A 21,611-nucleotide genomic window follows, 5' to 3' on the forward strand; every position below is an offset into this window, starting at 1 on the left:
CTCCATGTTCTACATTTCTTATATTTTGATTATGAAGAGAGAGATTTATAATAAGAACAGTTTCTCAAATGGGAAATAAACTATTTTGTCTATTTCCTTCCCATCTCTCAATCTAAAAAAAATTATAAAATATAAGTTACATACAGTAAGGCATTTCTCTGAGGCCTATAACTTGATACTCCAAGATTTAAGAGTATAGGTGTGCAAGCATGTTTTAATTTTAAGAAGCAGTGATTAAAGCATTAACAATAAAGAAGAATTAGTAGTAAGAAAATAATTTCTGGAGGTTCAGTTGGTAGAGCCCTCTGAAGATCTTACCTACCAATCTACCGCCTTTGGTTTCAGAAATTAAATAATACACTGACGCTTCAAATCCACAGAGAATTCAAGACAATTTCCAAGGTTCTCAAATTGGAAGAAGATTTTGTCTTGAAAGTGTAATTTAAATACATCATTATTCATGTTTCAAAACCTCTCTTTCTTTTTAAACAAGCTCATAGCATAAAGCAAAACTGAGCAGCAAAGCCTTACACAATAGTTTGTATTTATCGGTCGTCTTCCTTTCCATTATATATGTTATGATGGTATTCCTACAAGAATGCCAAACACTGCCATCAATTATCTCTCAAAGAACTAAAAATCTTCACCATCAATATTCTTTATCTTCTTCAACTAAGAAACTCTCATCACAACTATGTGGTCATACTATTTCAGAAGTAAAAACAGTAACTTCATATAAAAACATTTGAAGATCATTGTAATATAAAAATATCAGCTTAGCTTTCTTCCAAATAACAAATTCCTTTTCACCTGAGGTAATCTCTAAATGAGAAAGAATAAGGCAACCTAAGCGCTTAGCATTAATTCCTCATACAAAACAGGGACTAAGCATTTTGCTGGCTCTGGTTTAAGTTTAAACTGCAGAATTGGAAAGTTGTCACTCAAAATGTCCACTTAGCCACCTGCACTATTTATTTATTACTATGTAACAAAGCACCCCAAAACTGAGTGCCTTAAAACAATAATCAGCTTATTATTTCTCATGATTCCTGGAGAAGTCAAGAAGCCATCTTCTCGTGGGACATCTAGATTTTTTTTCTCCTACTGGCCAACAGTCTCTCATGAGACTACGTCATTTTGGTGGCTGGAGCTTGAATGTCCAAGATAGCTTCACTCACATTTTTTTTTTTTTTAAGGATTTTATTTATTTATTTGACAGAGAGAGACACAGCGATAGAAGGAACACAAGCAGAGGGAGTGGAGAGGGAGAAGCAGGCTTCCTGCCGAGCAGGGAGCCCAATGCAGGGCTCAATCCCAGGACCCCGGGATCATGACCTGAGCCGAAGGCAGATGCTTAACAATTGAGCCACCCAGGTGCCCCTACACTCACATTTCTAATACCTTTGTGGGAAAATGTGGGCTCACCTGGGAAACCAGGGTGGTTGGGCCCCTCTCTTTCTGCATGTACACTCAGTGCTGCTCCCTCTCCAGGTGGTCTTTCAGTACAAGCAGTCCAACAGGATACCCAAACTTCTTACATATGGCTCACTGTTCCCAACAGTGCAAAAACAGAGAAGCTATCAAACTGTCTTAACATTCAGGCCTGGAACAGGCATAGCATCACTTCAGATGGACTGTATTAGTTTAAAAAAAGTCACAGAGCCCCTACAACCCAGCAATCGCACTACTAGGTATTTACCCCAAAGATACAAATGTAGTGATCCAAAGGTACACCTGCACCCCCATGTTTATAGCAGGAATGTTCACAATAGGCAAACTATGGAAAGAGCCCAGATGTCCATTGACAGATGAATGGATAAAGAAGATGTGGTATATATATACAGTGGAATACTACTCGACCATCAAAAAATGAAATCTTGCCATTTGCAACAACGTGGATGGAACCAGAGGGTATTAGGCTAAGCCAAATAAGCCAATCAGAGAAACACAATTACCGTATGATTCCACTCAATGTATAGAATTTAACAAACAAAACAGAGGAGCATAGGGGAAGGGAGGGAAAAATAAAACAAGACGAAATCAAGAGAGGGAGATAAACCATAAGAGACTCTTTTTTTTTTTTTAAGATTTTATTTATTTATTTGAGAGAGAGAGAATGAGAGAGAGAGCACATGAGAGGGGGTAGGGTCAGAGGGAGAAGCAGACGCCCTGCCGAGCAGGGAGCCCGATGCGGGACTCGATCCCGGGACTCCAGGATCATGACCTGAGCCGAAGGCAGTCACTTAACCAACTGAGCCACCCAGGCGCCCAACCATAAGAGACTCTTAATCATAGGAAACAAACTGAGGGATGCTGGAGGGGAGGAGAGTGGGGGGATGGAGCAACTGGGTCATAGATATTAAGAAGGCATGTGATGAGCACTGGTTATTATATGCAACTGATGAATCACTGAACTCTACCTCTAAAACTAGTAATATGCTATATGTTAATTAACAGAATTTAAATTTTTTAAAGTGTAAAAAAATAAAAATAAAAAGTCACAGAGCTAGTGCATATCCCAATGTGGAATGGAAGTATGAGTACTGAGAGGCATGTTTCACTGAGGGTCATCTTTGGAGACTAGCTAGTACAGCATTTACTTATTGGAAAGTCCAAACATACAATACAGTTGACTGCTCAATTGCAAAAGAGCTGTGGGAAAGAATCTGGAGATGGCAGTCAGCTCTTGGCTGGACTTCAGGCAATAGGGAAAGCCTAGAATTAGCTATCACAATTCCTAAATTATTAGCCCTGCCTTCCTCTCCAAAATAATCTCCCACAACTCCAACTGACATGCTATACTCCAGCCACCCTTTCCAGTTCTTCAAACCATAAGGCATTTTACTTTGAAGACTCACTCAATACAGATGAAATGATTAAATACTAGATGGAAAATTTCTCTAAAAATTTTTATAAAATTATAAAGCACTTATGCATCGTATAAGCAGCTGCCATAATTAGACCATCATCTATGTCACTTCATTTCCTATAGGTGCTGATAACAATGGAGACAGACTTGGGTGGTTTTCACCAGTCCAAAGCAGCTGCTAGCTGTCTCCAGTCTGGGTACTTCCACAGAAACTAAAAAACAAAAATGAACTTTAACAATGTATATTTCATTTTAGGTCTGAAATGTCAGTGACCTAGATCTTTCAAAAGAAGAAATCTGCATTCTGTTAAACAGCAGGATAAAACTAGTACAATCTGCTTCAAATTGCTTGTCAAGAAATAATCCTCATCAGGGGGCCCATCCTAGGAAGGAGAGATAGGTTAAGAAAACAATAAAAGTGCCATTCTCACTTTCTAACACAGGTTTCCACAAAATTCATAAGACACACAGAACTCAGAAGAGAAGCCCACTGTCACAGAAATAATACCATAATTACTGAGCTCTAACTTCTCCAAAAATTACAGCAATGAGTTTTAAAGGCCATTTATATAGAAGAATCTTTAAGACCCAAATAACAGCATGTCCAGGAAACTGCCTGGAGTACCAACCATGCACTGTCAGACTAAATGCGAAGACGGAAACAATGTCTCAGATTCCCGGGTGTTCAATAAAAGTGCTGCACTGTATATCAACTAAGCATAGCTGGGAAAACAAATGTCAAACCTGACAGTTATCCCTGGGAATATAGACTCCCATGATCACAACTCACAGTTCATCTCTCCTTATGTCTTACTAGATAGATTCATATCTGCCCTATTAGACTATAAGCTTCTTGAGCACTAGAGCTATGATGGTTGATAGAACCCAGCACTTATCCACTCAATGAATATATTTTGAAAGGCCTTCTAGTGTAAAAGGGTGACAGATGGAAAACAAATGTTTGTATACTTCAGAATTCTGCTTAAGAGCTTTGGAGAGTGGATGGGAAACATGGTATCAGAGGAGAGGGGGTTAACACTCAAAAGGAAGCTGGAGAAAATGATTCATGCCATTGGGTCACTTTTCCCTATTATTTATATACTCTCAATATAATTATATATTACTTGATTGCTATTGTAAGCTGCAAACTTCCATTAGGTCCTCTGCACTGAAAGTAAACACAGAATGTTGAACAAGAGAAGCAAGTTCCCTGCCCTCACAGAACTTAAAAGGTAGGAAGGGATGAGTCACTTACGTGGTAAATGACCATATGTGTATCTATAAATTGAAGCAGTAATATGAAAGTACTGAAAAGGATGCTGTGACAGAAAATAATGGGGGATCTTGAGAAGGGCTCTCAAGAAAGTAATATTCAAGCAGAGACTAGAAGGATAAAGGAATCAGCCAAACAAACAGAATGATACCTCCCGGACTAGAAGGATAAAGCAATCAGCCAAACAACAGAATGATACCTCCCAGGTTGTCTATCGGCACAACAGTGATGTTCATGTGCCCAGGGATTAAAGGAAGACCAGATGGTAGTCCTCAATAAATATTTAATTAAATAAATCAAGTTCTCTTGAAGGTGGAGGATAGGAAGATCTATATATACATAAGATGCTTACTGGGAATCAGCTTTCTTGAGGTTCATCATCATCTAGATTTTTCCTTATAGTAGACACTATACTTACAGCCTGAAGAAGGAAAGGGAAGAGTAAGAAGGACTGAAAAACAGTGTTTATTTATTACAAGTCTGCCCAGAAATCTGTAGTGAGGTAAATGGGAAGAGGAGAGGAGGGGGAGGAAGAGACTCACTGACTCAAAAGGAAACTGGAAAGAAATGATTTCTGCTTTACAAATATTCCTTGGCCGATTTCTCCCATATTCATACACCTACTCTATCTTTATGAAAGACGTCAATCAACATGTATTTTTCAAACAATACCAGACACATGGCCCAAGTTCACAGATGCTTTGAAAAGGGGTTATTCTTGTTTATTAAGAGATGATATGATTGCATAAGAAGTTTAGTGTCTAGCTATAAACAAGATAAACACATAAGACAGAATATAACTAATAAAAGAACTCAAAAATGTATACCAAACTTTAATCCTGATTTTAAGCACCCACATATACCTTATGACTACATCTGATAACCTGGAAATACAGTATATGAGCAAATCAAATAAGCCATCTAAAAACAACTCAAAAGAACAATCCTCCTCTTTGATTTTCAAGCCAATAGAAAATTTAAAGTGAATAATGGCTTTACAACAGCACAGAATTGCAAACATTTTGAATATTCAACCATAGAGGACTGTTGAAATTCATTATGGCACACCCATCCACACCATGCAAATTCTTGGAGTCTTTACAAATCATGTTGTAGAAGTATCTTAAATGACCTGGAACAATTTTGAAACACCATTAAGTGTAAAACCAGGATTCAATTAAACACACACACAATATGATTCCAATTTAAGAGTAAATACATATATGTTTATATACCACATATATTTATTTGATTACTGAAAACATATCAACTAAAATATTAATGATGGCTATTTCTGAGCAGAGGGTTAGAAGAGATTTTTATAGTCTTTGTGCTTTACCAATCTTCTTCTAAAAATCTTCTACTTCAAAAAAATAATGTTATTTAAAAACTAAAGTTATTTTAAAAACAATTAATTGTGAGGAAATCTCTGTTGAGAAAACCACTAAAGATTAGCATTAATCAAGATGATGCTAGGGGTGCCTGGGTGGCTCAGTCCTTAAACGTCTGCCTTCAGCTCAGGTCATGATCCCAGGTCAGGCTCCCTGCTCAGCTGGAAGCCTGCTTCTCCCTCTCCCACTCCCCCTGCTTGTGTTCCCTCTCTCTCGCTGTGTCTTTCTCCGTCAAATACATAAATAAAAACTTAAAAAAAAAAAAAAGATGATGCTATATGAAGTTATTTCACCTCATAATAAAAACTCAAAAAAAAAGACCTATCTGATTAATTTGAGCATCTAAAATGGAAACCAGGAATCAATATAATTGTTCTCTCTCAAATTATTGCTTCCAAAAGCCTTTCAACTAGGTCCAGCTAAAAAACTGTATAGATTAAAAACCACAATTTTTCAATATGTGGTTACTAAAAAACTCCCATATGGAGAAATTTATAAGCTTTATGTATCAAACCTTACTCATGTCAAGAAACTTTATGAGGAGAGTTACAAGATAAATGGATTTTCCTTCCAAAAATGTAGCTCTATAATAGATGATGCTTGGGCCAGATACACATATGCTTTCTTAGGGAATCTAAGGGGGGAAAAAATGACAAAGTTGTATTTTTTTTCCCCTGCCACTGGAATATTAAATGAAAAAAACTCAGTCCGCTCTGTCACCAAAAAGAGAACTTTCAGATTCACAGAGCCTATGTGAAAGTTCAAAATTTCTCTCTTGAAACATTTATGAGAATATTGACCAATAAAAGTGCTGGCTACTACCATATACAAGACTACTTTTCTCCAGCATGATTATATAAGTGGTATTTAATTCAACTACCTCATTATCTTCTTCCTCTAAATTCCCTCAAGTTAAAGGCCAAAACATAACTCTTTCAACTGTAACACTTCCCTGAGCCTAAACTGGAACTGAGCTAAATTAATAAATATTCGTTGAACAGAATACCATTATAGGTCAGCTAATGCATTCACATGAAGCACTATGGCTCATAAATTTCTATTGTTAAAATGTACAATTCTTCAATAAACATAAGACAATGAGTCCTATTTGTATCAAATTAAATACAAGCTATACAGTAATTTATAATTCAAGATCAAATATAGTTGTATATAAGAATTCATTTGAACTGCTAAGATTAAAAAAGGAGCTGTGTGTGTGTGTTTGAGACTTTGTACATACACTTATGTATTTAATTCTTAGGAAGCATAGGAGTTTCTATCTTCCTGATTAATGAAGTCTTAGCTACAAATCTTCAATTTTACTTTGAAACTTTACATGTAAATCTTATTCAGGAAGAGTGGGTTTTGCATCATAAAAGTTTCATTCAGTTAAACTTCTCAGAGATTAATCTAGTCTTAAAAGCATGTTACTTCCTTTTTTTCTGGCAGAAACTATAGCTGTAAAGACAGACAACAGATTTATAGAACATCAATCAATATTCTTTTAGGGCTCAATCTTAACACTGACAAAAACTAATTTAGTCTACTTGCTACCAATGCTTTCAAGACAAATCTAAAAGCTTTGACAGTATTAGACAACAGTAAGCAAACCAAAGTGACTCATAAAGAAGATTCTACCATGTATCATTAGGAATAAATTTATAACAGATTCCCAAATCTTTCTTTTATGACAAAAAAGAATTGCAACACAGAATCAAATCAAATAAGCTATGTTTATAAAAGTTACACCTATTATTCATATAAAAACCTATAGCTAAGAAGTATTTTTGATGATGTCAGTGGTGCCACTGAACAAGTTTCATAGCCTCGAATAATTTCAGCAGCTGTCATCATAATTCTGTCGTTTATTGTTGTCATTTACAAAAGATGTGAGGAAGGAAATAAACCAAATGGATGCTTCTGCCTAACTCAAATTTTATAGCAAGATTCTGCTCTTTCGTTTTTAAAGTAACAAATCTCTTCATTAACACTTTTGACCACTGCTTTCCTTTCCCCAAAATGTAGACATTTAAAAAACAGGAGTTTTTGTTGTTGTTGCTGCTGGTTTCTTCTCAGGAAAGTACATTATTAATGACAGACAAAAAACATAAATGGGGTTCTCATTTTTCTGAGAGCTTGACATCATTTCTACTATACTCATTACTGTTTTTCATTGTGTTGATGATAATAACAATAATGTCATTTTTATGATTCCTATATAACAGACAGATGGAGTCCAACTGATCACTTTTATCAATGAAAAATATCCACAAATACAGAAATAGCTGGTTATGCAATGAGCCACTGTGAGAGATAAAGGAGGGGTTTTGACTGCCAGTCTTTCTACCCAGTTATAATGTATCTCATTACTATTTAAATCTTCCATCAGTTTTGGGCGCCTGGGTGGCTCAGTCGTTAAGCGTCTGCCTTCGGCTCAGGTCATGATCCCAGGGTCCTGGGATCGAGCCCCGCATTGGGCTCCCTGCTCCGCGGGAAGCCTGCTTCTCCCTCTCCCACTCCCCCTGCTTGTGTTCCTGCTCTCGCTATGTCTCTCTCTGTCAAAAAAATAAATAAAATCTTTAAAATCAATCAATCAATCAATCAATCAATCTTCCAACAGTTTTAATAGTTCTATTACTTTTAAAAGTATAAAATAAAAGATAATGTCTTCATTTTTCAAAATACCTCTTAGAATAATTCCATGTTTTTCATATGTCTAAAACCTAACCAGAAAATACCATTATGCAAAGTACACGTTTAAGTCACCAATTTGACAATCTATCCTAGAATTTGTAACCAGAAATGATGTCCAGCTTATAACAAAACTCATTTCTTAAATCATATTTCTAAAAACCAAAACATTTGCTAATCTTAGTTTTCCAATATAGGTTCTCTAGATTCCTCTAACATCAAGAGCAGATAAGCAAATAACACTGGGTTTGAGCTCCAATTTCAATAATGTGGAAGACCAAAATAAAGTGAAAATCCTCACACAACAAACAGCTAAAACATATGAATAACAGTAAAATAGGTATAACAACTTAGGTAAGTCTCACAAAAGATGAGTTTGCAGTCTACAGTTACAACCCAATAAAAGGTAAAGTCAATAGTCATAACAAACAACTGGAATACACCCACCAGAAATTCAGATAATACAATATTAGAAATAAAATTACTATTTCAAAATAAAACAATAACATAAAAAATAAAACATAAATGAAGGAATCAAACACAAAAAAAAGAACAAGACATGATGACTATATATATATGTACACCTTAATATTGAATAGAGTAATTCTTCCCACTGTATTCCCCTTTTTCAAACTCAAGTGGTTTTACAATGATGTATCAACAAAATCACTGAGATCAATATGACCATGATTATAAAAATTAGAGACGGAAAGTCAAAGAAAGGAAAGTTACAAGCAATTCTTACTTACATAGATGTAAAATTTCAGCAGAAAATTAGCAAATTGAATCAAGCAATTAAAAAAAACAAACAAACACATTGGGATGCCTGGGTGGCTCAGTCAGTTAAGCATCTGCCTTCAGCCTCAGGTCATGATCCCAGAGTCCTGGGATTGAGTCTCACATCGGGCTCCTTGCTCAGTGAGGAGCCTGCTTCTCCCTCTGCCTGCCGATCCCCCTAATTGTGCTCTCTCCCTCTCTGACAAAAAAGTAAATAAAATCTTGAACCAATAAATAAATAAATAAATAAATAAATAAATAAATAAATAAATAAATAACATATCAGGGTGCCTAGGTTAAGCATCTGACTCTTGATTTCGGCTCAGGTCATGATCTCAGGGTTGTGAGATCAAGCCCCGCATCAGGCTCCGCTCAGCATGGAGTCTGCTTGTCCCTCTCCCTCTACTCCTCCCCCTGTGCACGTGCACTCTCTCAAATAAATAAATTAAATATTTAAACAAAACATATCATGATTCCAAGAATATAAGAACAGTTTAACACAGAATACCAATTAGTGTAATCCTTTACATTATTAAGTGTATCAGGGGTCCCCAAAATCAGTAGACAAACTCACAGGACTCAGGGGCAGCTGCAATCACAGCTAACATTTATTACAGCAACACAGTAAGAATATACAGCCAGATGGTTCAGTAAGAAAAAAAGACAAGGCAGGGTCTGGGAAAAGTCCATACATAGGCTTCCTATAGTTTCCCCTCCTTGCCCAAAAAGAAACATACTTGACTATGCTTCTTTCTCAAGAAAGAAATATGCAGCCTAAGAAAGCCCATTTGAGGCTGTCTCTAGTTAGAGGTTTTCATCAGGGGCTGGTCACACAGGTGTTCTCTGCTCTCAACTACTTAAGTTCCAAATTCCCAGGAAGAAAGCAGGTATTCACCATCAATCACAATGTACAGAGAGCCTAGGCACAGTCAAACATCCATACCAGCTAGGGAATGTTTCAGAAGCTAAGTTCACAAACATCAGCTGAGAGCCATCCCTGCAAGCAGGACCTCCTAAAGATGGCAGCCTCAGGCCTACTACATTAACTGTTTTGAAAAAAGCATATGGTAAGAGGATCCCAAAATTTTTTTGGTAAGTTTCAACACTCATGCATCATATAAAGTTTTGGTACTATAAAATAGGACTTTCTTAACCTGATTTTTTTTAAAGATTTTATTTATTTGACAGAGAGAGAGCACAAGTAGGTAGAGAGGAAGGCAGAGAGAGAGAGAGGGAGAAGCAGGCTCTCTGCTGAGAAGGGAGCCTGATGCGGGACTCGATCCCAGGACCCTGGGATCATGACCTGAGCTGAAGGCAGCCGCTTAACCGACTGAGCCACCCAGTTGCCCCTTTTCTTAACCTGATTTAAAAAATATATATATACCAAGAAGTAATAGCCAACATCTTATCAAATGGTTAAATGTAAGAAGCATTTTCATTAAAGTCAGGAACAAAACAAGGATGCCTCCACTCCTGTTTCTGTTAGACACTATACCAGAGTTTTGTGTACCAGCCATAGAAGAAAAACACAAATGAAAGAAATAAAAATTATTTACAGGTCATTGTCACATAGAAAAGTCAAAAGAACCATTAGACAAACTATTAGAAACAATGAGTTCAGAAATGCCACTGAATATAAGATTAATAAATAGAAATCAGTATTATTCCACAATTCCTACTATTCCCTCTTTACCAATCTAAAAATACAATTTTTAGAAGACACATACAATAGCAACAAAAACTACCTGAAAATTGGAAACAGAAAATGTATAGATGTTAATCTTTGAAATCCAACAATTTCACTCCTAAATTTCTACACTAAAGAAATCACTTGTGGGCATAAGATGAAATATGAAATAGCATTCACTTCAGCCCTGTAAATATACAAAAAGCTGAAATTGTTGGGAGAACAAATAAACTAATTTACTCATCCAAAGGAATACTATATAGCAGTTTAAATGAAAGCACTCAAGCTCTATATATTGACATGGATAAATCTCAAGGACATTAAGTTTAAAAAAGTAAATTATAAAACAAAAAAAAATGAGGAAAGTTTTAACAAATATCTGTGTTTTTTTAGATCTTTTTTTTTTAAAGATTTTACTTATTTGAGAGAGAGAGAGTGAGCAAGAGAGAAAACACAAGCTGGAGGTGGGGGGTAGAGGCAGAGGGAGAAGCAGACTCCCCACCAAGCAGGGAGCCCGATGCAAGGCTCGACCCCAGGACCCTGGCATCATGACCTGAGCTGAAAGCAGATGCTTAACCAACTGGAAGACCCAGGTACCCCTTAAATCTTTTTTAAAACAATGTGAAACAAGGCAAAATGTTAAATGTTCAATCATGACAATGAAAAATGACAATCATCCAATGACATGGATGTCTATTACATTATTTTATGCATTTTTTATTTGAATTTATAATAAAAATTAAAAACTTAACTGTACACATAATTTTAAAACCCAGGCATTCAACTTGCAAGGACTGGAAAAACTGAATGAATAGTCTGTGAGTGCCTTCTTACTACCTCTTCTCATCAATCTTGGGATTCAATTATCACTTAACTTATTTAGTTAACTCCCTTAGGCTGAAGGACACTTTGACGAGGAAGATAAAACTCAACTAATTCAATTGGGTTATCTCACATAGACCTACTTCTTCAATGTGCTTTTAATGCCTTCAAAACAAAATATAAATATTCTGGGGCACCTGAGTGGCTCATTCGGTTGAGCTGCTGCCTTCGGCTGAGGTCATGATCCCAGGGTCCTCAGATGGAGCCCCTCATCAGGCTCCCTGCTCAGTGGGGAGTCTGCTTCTCCCTCTCCCTCTGTCTCCCAGCTAGTGCTCTCACTCTCTCTCTGTCTCAAATAAATAAATAAAATCTTTAAAAAAACATAAATAAATTAAATTAAATTAAATATAAGTATTCTGTTATCCTTAGGTACTTTTTTTCTTCCAAATATTAGACAATTCCTGTCATAAATACTTCTTATGTCCATCCCAAATCACCTGAGAATCACTGTTTCTCTTGGGCTGTCTTTCTTTTTAGATTCTCAAATCAATGGAATGTCTTGCCTTTCTCCACTCTTGTTGAAACTGTTTTCTTAGAGTCCAAGACTAACCCCAAACTTGATCCATTATTCCATTCCTTGGCTATAACTGCAATCCCAATGTACAATGCGACATCCTTAGTTTTTTTCCAAAGTTCCTATTATCCCCCTTTCATCAACTGAGGTTCCTTCACATTGGCTATAATTTAGAGCTAGAGTAGCCACACTTTGTTTCCTTAACCTTCTAAAAAATTACCCTGTGATCAAGCAATAATTTGACAAAAGCTTGGGCTCAACAAATGAGACTTCATCGCCACTAATTTTCTAGCTGCATCATTTTTTGTGATCACACAAAGAAACTATCAGCACCTTCCCCTCCACAGCTCTAAAATGTTTCTACAATTTTATCAGTATCTGTTTCCCTCCTTTATCTTTAGCAAAGGATTCTCACATGCAGCTGTACCCTGAAGTTCCTACCACAGTGTTTCTTTGGACAACATATACTCTCTTCACTGTCATGTTTCCTTTCCTCCTAAACCTTAGTTGTTTGAGGTCTGTGGGTGAAAGAAATCTTAAGAGTGACTGTAAAAAAAAAAAAAAAAAAAAAAAAAAAGTGACTGTTATTTATTGCTTTTAACTTATGCATTGGTAACAACTGAAGCCACAAGTATTGTTTTTAACTCAGGGGCACCTGGGTGGATCAGTCGGTTAAGCGCTAGACTCTTGATTTTGGCTCAGGTCATGATCTTGGGGTCGTGGGATCAAGCCCCACCTGGGGCTCTGCACTCAGTGCAGAGTCTGTCCCTCTCCCTCTGCTCCTCTCCCCACTTGCTCTCTCTAACTCTAAAATAAATAAATTTGTTTATAACTCTAGTTCATTCATAGCATGTTTGCAATGGGTACTCACTGACTATAGGCAAATCCTTGTTTACTAAGTTCCCAGGCACCATTTTTTTATGCCCTACATGCCATTTGACACTCCCTCTGACCCTTCTCCTATATTCAATTTTTATCTTCCTGATAAGAAAAACGTATTTTCCATACAAAGAAATCCTTCACAAGCCTTAAATCTTAAAAAAAAGTCAGATGCTTATCTTTGGAAAGACATTTACATGAAGAATTTAAAGACCTGAATTTAGATCCTGGTTCAATTTACTAAACATAACACCTTAAATAAATCACTTAACTTCTCTAAGCTTCCATCTTCTCAGGAGTTTAAAAACAATGTATGTTATAAGTCCAATCATTATATTCATTAGAATCAAATGAAAACACGTAAGATAAAGTAATAACAACAGCTAACATTTGTTAGTGCTCAGTGATGCCTAGCAATATGAAATCCTTTAAATAGTTTATCTCATTTATATTTAGTCTTCACAATAACTCAAAAAAGTAGACGTTAACTACTATTACTATTGTACAGATGAGGATTTCATGGCTTAGAAAAAGTTAAGTAGCTAATCTAAGATCACAACTAAACAAGAGACAACTGAAATCAAAATGAAAAACCGTGTTCAAAGTCATGATTTTAACCATTTCTCCATTTTAGTTCTCAATCTATACTAAAAGGCTTTATAGATATTAAAACACTTTATACATGCAAGGTGATTATCATTATTACTTATTATTATTACTCATAATGCACTAATATTAACAACAGCATCAACCTTGTAATACCCTTTTTTTTGTCTCCAACATACAGAAGTATGCCTTCAAGAGAGGTGATGGTGGTGGAGACAAAGAGGGATGATACTGTAATAACTGTATGGTGACAGATGATAACTACACTTATCATGGTGAGCATTTCATAAAGTATATAAATGTCGAATCACCATGTTGTGTACCTGAAACCAATATTGCATGTCAACTACAATTTTTACTTATAAAAGTGTTCCCAAAATTTATTTTGCCAAGTAAAGTCATTTTTTAAGTGCTACTATCAAATGAGACATTTTAATACTCAAAAGCACCAAAAGAATACAATCTTAGAATAAAGTCCCTTACATTGAATGAATTTTTATGAAAACAGTTTTTAAAAAAAGAAGAGTTTTCCACATATTTATAATAAAAGTCTCCTCTAATTAATGCCTCTAGACTAGTACCCATTCAATGTAATGCATTCAATGTAAAATATTTTCTTTCAAGGGCAAATGTTTCAGCAGGTTAAAGAGTACTAAAAAATAATTTAAAATTAATAGCCTCGGGGCGCTCAGTCGGTTAAGCAACTGCCTTCAGCTCAGGTCCTAATCCCAGGGTCCTGGGATCAAGCCCCGCATCGGGCTCCCTGCTCAGCGGGGAGCCTGCTTCTCCCTCTCCCTCTGCCTGCCTCTCTGCCTACTTGTTCTCTCTCTCTATCGCTCTGTCAAATAAATAAAATCTTAAAAAAAATAAAATAGCCTCAATCCCACTCCACAAAATTATGTCACCAGAAAATTTCTTGTTACCTTAATCTCAATTTTAAAGGATTATTTTGTAACCATGATAATTTGTCGATGTTTATTCAAAAGATGCAGTGTAGACAGCATATTCAAGTAATGCTATAACCAAAATGATAATGTCAAGAGAAAAGGTCCTTTTAAGATTTCCCCAAACTGAAATATCTCACAGCAGTTTCTAGTTCCTTCAGGCTAGCTCCTTCGTGGCTCACTAAGAAATCAACAATCTCCTGAAGACTAATTTAATTTCCAAGGTGCTTTAAAGAAAAGGTGTCCTGGGTAGCAGACACAAGTAATATAGTTACCAGAAAGATAATAATATGGTCACTAACCCATTACAGATTAGTAAATTGGCACTCTAGACCACTGCTGTCCAATAGACCATTTAGCAATAATGGAAATATTCCATATCTGCACTGTCCAATAGCTGCTGGCCACATGTGGCAATTGAGCATTTGAAATGTGATTATGGTAACAGAGCAACTGAATTTCTAATCTTATTTAATTTTAATTAACTTAAAATTGCCACATGTGAATTATGGCTATTATTTTAGATAGTACAGCTCCAGATTATAAATAACCCTTCCAACTGATTGGCATGAGCCTATCCTCAAGATACTAATTATTCCTGGATGAACTAAAAACATCCAGTTTCTATTGCTATAAACCTGAAGTCTGGACCCTGGACCCAGAATGATCCCATGCAGACAATATGAGGGTCAGCCTGAAACATCACCTCATCTTACCACAACTTCACTGTTGCAGTGCTCACCTACACACTCAACTTTCCCCAACCTATGTATGTCACACAGACCACAAAGTATTTTTCATCTAGTCATTACTTTCTCTTTGCCTCCTCTTAATCAAATTGACAGAAACTAAAGCACATTCCAAAGCTATCAAGCAGAGCTGCTAAAATGAAAAGGAGACAGTGGAGAAGCATGCTTTTGCACTAACCTTACATGTCTAAAGACATGGATTCAAATATATATCAAACACTGAAGCTTGGTAGTCACGTCCAAAAGCCCAGGTGGATATGCATCCTAGTCATAAAACTCTTACGATATGACAAGCTGAAAAACGGAGCAGATGGGAACAATGGGCAAATCTGCTCAAGTAAGGCCCACAATCATTAAAAGGCTGGGTCATGGACAATGAAAGTAAATGCTCCAGAGGTCTGGCCTTTGATTATTTTCACGAATCAATTCAAACAGAAAGATACTATATTTGTAAATATTAATTAGGAAAATTTAGAGCTGGGTAAAAAAAAGATAATGAGGAAGAATTGGGGAGGGGTGAGTATATTTTAATGCATTCATTTCTTCCTATTTCCTACGAAGTCTAAGAAATCCAACTTATAAAAAACAAGAACCAAACCGAAGACTGTCCCATTTTGTTTTCTTTTCCTCAAAGGAAAACTAGGCAAGTTCACAAAATGATGTAAAATCATCAGAGAGGTTAATTCCACTAAAAGCCCTCTGAAAGCATTTGACTTTTAAAATTATTCAACCTAGAAATCAGGCTTTTAAACTTCAGTTACTCATACTGCAGTTATAATTCAACTTTCATAGCTGAACAAGCAATAAGTCGAATAAGAATGGTTAGTCCAGCTTGTGTGAGGTTCTCTGCTTGATAATTATCTAATGCCATCTTTCACAAGCCATTTAAATAGTTCATCTTGGGCACCTGGGTGGCTCAGTTGGTTAAGCCACTGCCTTCGGCTCAGGTCATGATCCTGGAGTCCCGGGATCGAGTCCCGCATCGGGCTCCCTGCTCGGCAGGGAGTCTGCTTTGCCCTCTGACCCTATCCCCTCTCATGTGTTCTCTCTCATTCTCTCTCTCTCAAAATAAATAAATAAAATCTTTAAAAAATAAATAAATAAATAAATAAATAAATAAATAAATAAATAGTTCATCTTCATTTCACAGTCCTCTGTCCCATTATCCCTAGGCAGCCAAGACTAAAGCACTTCTGTAACCGATTAAACTTTCCTACACGGCAGTTTGAAAATTGTCACTATGCTATTTATTTTGGCTCATGGGTATGATGCGTGGTAACCATGCTTTGCTATTATTAAGATTTATCTACACCTTTCTACTCTGAGTCCAACTGCTTTCTCAACAATTAGAAACAATCATAGTAAATTCACTGACTGGAAAATCAAAGTACAAGAAATAAACTATTCAGTTCTAACCATGTCAGCCTCTTCTCATTTACTTCCTTAAAATGGTAGTATGAGAAATAAGAATATTATACCTAAAATCTGTTCCTCCTGTATAAAAATGGAAACACAAGCATACACATTCTTTCCCAGTTTTTAAAAATGTATTGTACCAGAGACAATTTTAAAGTGTTCTGAGGAAGATAATGACAACCTAACTGAACAAACTTTTTAATGTGGAACCAGAAAAATGAGAGGGGAAGGAAAATGAGAGGAAAAGAGAGCTACTGTGGCACAATTTTAAGAACAAAACAAATATGGAAATATAATTTTAAGTTCAGAAATAACAAGTATCAAAATATACTTTCTCTGGTATAAGGCAAGGGAAACAGACTCAGGAAGCTAAACTGAAAACCTGAACTAAAGAAGCAGTTACTAATCAAACAACAACAACAAAAATCGAATCTAAGAGCAGAGCCACATCATTCACATTAGGCAGGTCCTGAATAATACTTTACTCTAAGCATAGAGATCGCAGAAAAAAAAAGGAATGACATGAACAAGCACTTTCACAACTGCAAATAGATGATTACATATTTATGCTCTACTAAGGCGATAACTATAATATCCAGGTAGATAAATAATCCTGATTATCTGCTATTTCAGTAACTTTTTTTTAAGATTTATTTATTCACTTGAGAGAGAGAAAAAGAGAGGGCGCATATATGAGCAGGGGGAGGAACAGAGGGAGAAAGAGAATCCTCAAGCAGACTCCCCACTGAGTGCAGAGCCTGGTGCAGGGCTCAATCCCTGGACCCCTAGATCATGACCTGAGTGGAAATCAAGAGCCAGAGGCCTAACCAACTGAGCCACCCCAATGCCGCACTATTTCAGTACTTTAAAATAACAGAATATGAATAGCTACACAGGACCTCAGAAATCATCCATTCTAAACTTCTGACTTTACAGGCTCAGAATTTATTTTCTGTGATTCAGTGGGATGGCCAAGTCTCTGACTCATACTACAGTGCTCTTCCCACTGAAAAGTTCTTCCAAGTGCCCAAGCTTCCAATTTCACCAAACCTAAGACATCATCTTTTGAAAACACATTCTTCCTCTACAGCAGCAGGGATAGAACAGGTTTTGAAACCTCACACAGCATGACCAACTGCCATACAGAAAAGAATGAAGCACATAACCCAAGTGCCAAGAAAAAGAAAGAGCTGACTTCAGAGGGGGAGCAGTTCCTTCAACAATGCTACAAACATGATGTATTTTTCCATATGAGGAAAGTAATTACTGGTTTTAATGGTTTCTCTTTAGTCTGTGGGGAGCATGAGGTAACACTAAAGCAGGGTGTCACAGTATAGCAAGCTCTGAAGTCTCCACTCAGAAGTAAAAAGTACAATTCTATTAGGAGCAAAGAACTTTGAAAAGAGTTCATCTCCAATTAGCCTCAAAAAGGCTGTTAGATACTCATTTTCATTAATTTTTATTCCCATTTTAAAGATTTATAAACTAATGAATAAAGACTTATTTGAAAACTGTTAACTACTCTAGGAAATACAGACAACATATAAATTTTAATATCTCTTAAAAATTTAGGACCTGGGGTGCCTGGGTGGCTTAGTTGTTAAGCGTCTGCCTTCGGCTCAGGTCATGATCACTGGGCTCTGGGATCGAGCCCCGCGTCGGGCTCCCCGCTCAGCGGGAAGCCTTCTTCTCCCTCTCCCGCTACCCCTGCTTGTGTTCCCTCTCTTGCTGCGTCTCTCTCTGTCAAATAAATAAATAAAATCTTTAAAAAAAAAAATTAGGACCCAACTTGCCATATTCTTCAATATAAAGAATTGAGACTACAGACAAGTCCTACCAATTGACAAACATGTTAAGAAAGCGTCTTCCCAACACCTCATTTAGCTCTGCATATGCATAGACATCATTTCTAAAGCTGCAAATGTGCACTAATAACCAAAAGAATAAATATAAACCCATAAAACTCTAACGGGTTATTGTTTCAATCATAAAAAAGTTGATCATTATCAAGTCACATCTCTTTTGCTACCATAAAATTCAAAAGATAAAAACGAGAAATGCGTAACATCATGCGACCTTAAAAATCCAAAAGTCCAGTTCAAATAAATTTCATTGCTGCATATACTGATGTTTGAAAAATGGCATAGTCAGTTGTTATAAAAATTATGTTTGAATATTGCATCAAAAATAATTGGGGAAAAAAATTAGAAACATATGGACAGAAGCATAAATAATTTGTTTAAAAGAGAACCAAAGTAGATGAACTGTGCAACCATATAGCTTTGTATTTCTTGACTCTGCCTATTATCCCTCAAATTTGGAATTTCATCCATAATATGAATCATATTGCTATTTGCAAAAAAAATATATTTAAGAGCTTTACTTCAACACATGCTACATTCCTCCTGCATTTGAAATTTAACCTTTTGTGACCCATGGCTATTAATGAGCTGCTTTTGATAAAATTTCTATAACTATTCAGGGTTTATAAAAGTCACAAAGGGGGCGCCTCGGTGGCTCAGTTGGTTAAGCGTCTGCTTTCAGCTCAGGTCATGATCCTGGAGTCCTAGGATCGAGCCCCACATCAGGCTCCCTGCTCAGCAGAGACTGTGCTTCTCCTTCTGTCCCTCCCCCGCTCCCCCACCACTTATGCTCTCTCTCACTCTCAATCTCAAATAAATAAATAAAATTAAAAAAAAAAAAGTCACAAAGAGTAGCATAAAGTTCATCACTAAGATAAACCCTTAGAGAGAAGGTAGGCACATGAAAAGCTTGAGAACTTTCTTACATCCCATATAAGAATGTAAACAAAATCTTAGAATGAGTAGCTGTACTGGAAATTAAAACGTATTTATTTAATTATGGAGGGGAAGATGACAACAGTAATTTGGTTAGAAAGCTTATGAGGTAAAATACTCATGAAAGAAATTGAGGAAGACACAAAGAAATGGAAAAACGTTCCATGCTCATGGATTGGAAGAACAAATATTGTGAAGATGTCAATGCTACCTAGAGCAATCTACACATTCAATGTAATCCCCATCAAAATACCATCCACTTTTTTCAAAGAAATGTAACAAATAATCCTAACATTTGTATGGAACCAGGAAAGACCCCGAATAGCCAGAGGAATGTTGAAAAGGCAAAGCAAAGCTGGCGGCATCACAATTCTGGACTTCCAGCTCTATTACAAAGCTGTCATCATCAAAACAGCATGGTAGTGGCACAAAAACAGACACATAGATCAATGGAACAGAATAGAGAGCCCAGAAATGGACCCTCAACTCTATGGTCAGCTAATCTTTGACAAAGCAGGAAAGAATGTCCAATGGAAAAAACACAGTCTCTTCAACAAATGGTGTTGGGAAAATTGGACAGTCACATGCAGAAGAATGAAACTGGACCATTTCCTTACACCACACACAAAAATAGACTCAAAATGGTTGAAAGACCTAAATGTGAGACAGGAGTCCATCAAAATCCTTGAGGAGAACACAGGCAGCAACCTTCTCAACCTCAGCCACAGCAACTTCTTCCTAGAAACATCACCAAAGGCAAGGGAAGCAAGGGCAAAAATGAACTACTGGAACCTCATCAAGATAAAAAGCTTTTGCACAGCAAAAGAAATAGTCAACAAAACCAAAAGACAACTGACAGAATGGGAGAAGATATTTGCAAATGACATATCAGATAAAGGGCTAGTATCCAAAATCTATAAAGAACTTACCAAACTCAACACCCAAAGAACAAAGAATCCAATCAAGAAATGGGCAGAAGACATGAACAGACATTTTTCCAAAGAAGACATCCAAATGGCCAACAGACACATGAAAAAGTGTTCAACATCGCTCGGCATCAGGGAAATCCAAATCAAAACCTCAATGAGATACCCCCTCATACCAGTCAGAATGGCTAAAATTAGCAAGTCAGGAAATGAAAGATGTTGGCAGGGATGCGGAGAAAGGGGAACCCTCCTACACTGTTGGTGGGAATGCAAGCTGGTGCAGTCACTCCGGAAAGCAGTATGGAGGAGGTTCCTCAAAAAGTTGAAAATAGAGCTACCATACGATCCAGCAATTGCACTACTGGGTATTTACCCCAAAGATACAAATGTAGGGATCCGAAGGGGTACGTGTACCCCAATGTTTATAGCAGCAATGTCCACAATAGCCAAACTGTGGAAAGAGCCCAGATGTCCATTGACAGATGAATGGATAAAGAAGATGTGGTACATATATACAATGGAATATTATGCAGCCATCAAAAGGAATGAGATCTTGCCATTTGCAACGACGTGGATGGAACTGGAGGGTATTATGCTGAGCAAAATAAGTCAATCAGAGAAAGACATGTATCATAGGACCTCAATGATAATGAGGAATTCTTAATCTCTGGCAACAAACTGAGGGTTGCTGGAGTGGGGGGTAGGGTGGGAGGGATGGGGTGACTGGGTGATAGACACTGGGGAGGGTATGTGCTCTGGTAAGCGCAGTGAACTGTGCAAGACTGTTGAATCTCAGATCTGTACCTCTGAAACAAACAATGCAATATATGTTAAGAAAAAAAAAAAAGAAGAAGAAAATAGCAGGAGGGGAAGAATGAAGGGGGGGAATCGGAGGGGGCAATGAACCATGAGAGACGATGGACTCTGAAAAACAAACTGAGGGTTCTAGAGGAGAGGGGTGTGGGAGGATGGGTTAGCCTAGTGATGGGTATTAAAGAGGGCACGTTCCGCATGGAGCACTGGGTGTTATGCACAAACAATGAATCATGGAACACTACATCTAAAACTAATGATGTAATGTATGGTGATTAACATAACAATAAAAAATTAAAAAAAATAAAAAGAAAGAAAGCTTATGAGGAAACTATGATATCATTTTTCCATAAAAGAGCAACACTAAAAGACAAAGAATGAACTCGACAACAAAAA

The 21,611-nt window shown here is 36.8% G+C and overlaps 1 protein-coding gene across 2 annotated transcripts in view; it reads right to left on the bottom strand.

The window, feature by feature from the left end:
- The window catches only part of PIK3C3 (phosphatidylinositol 3-kinase catalytic subunit type 3), a 143,763-nt gene that overhangs the window by 104,884 nt on the left and 17,268 nt on the right, over window positions 1-21,611 (bottom strand). The window lies entirely within an intron of this gene.

This window comes from Mirounga angustirostris, unplaced genomic scaffold, assembly GCF_029215605.1.
Source record: "Mirounga angustirostris isolate CCGP_5_RB_7025 unplaced genomic scaffold, mMirAng1.0.hap1 SCAF_14, whole genome shotgun sequence".
Taxonomy (NCBI): Eukaryota; Metazoa; Chordata; class Mammalia; order Carnivora; family Phocidae; genus Mirounga; species Mirounga angustirostris.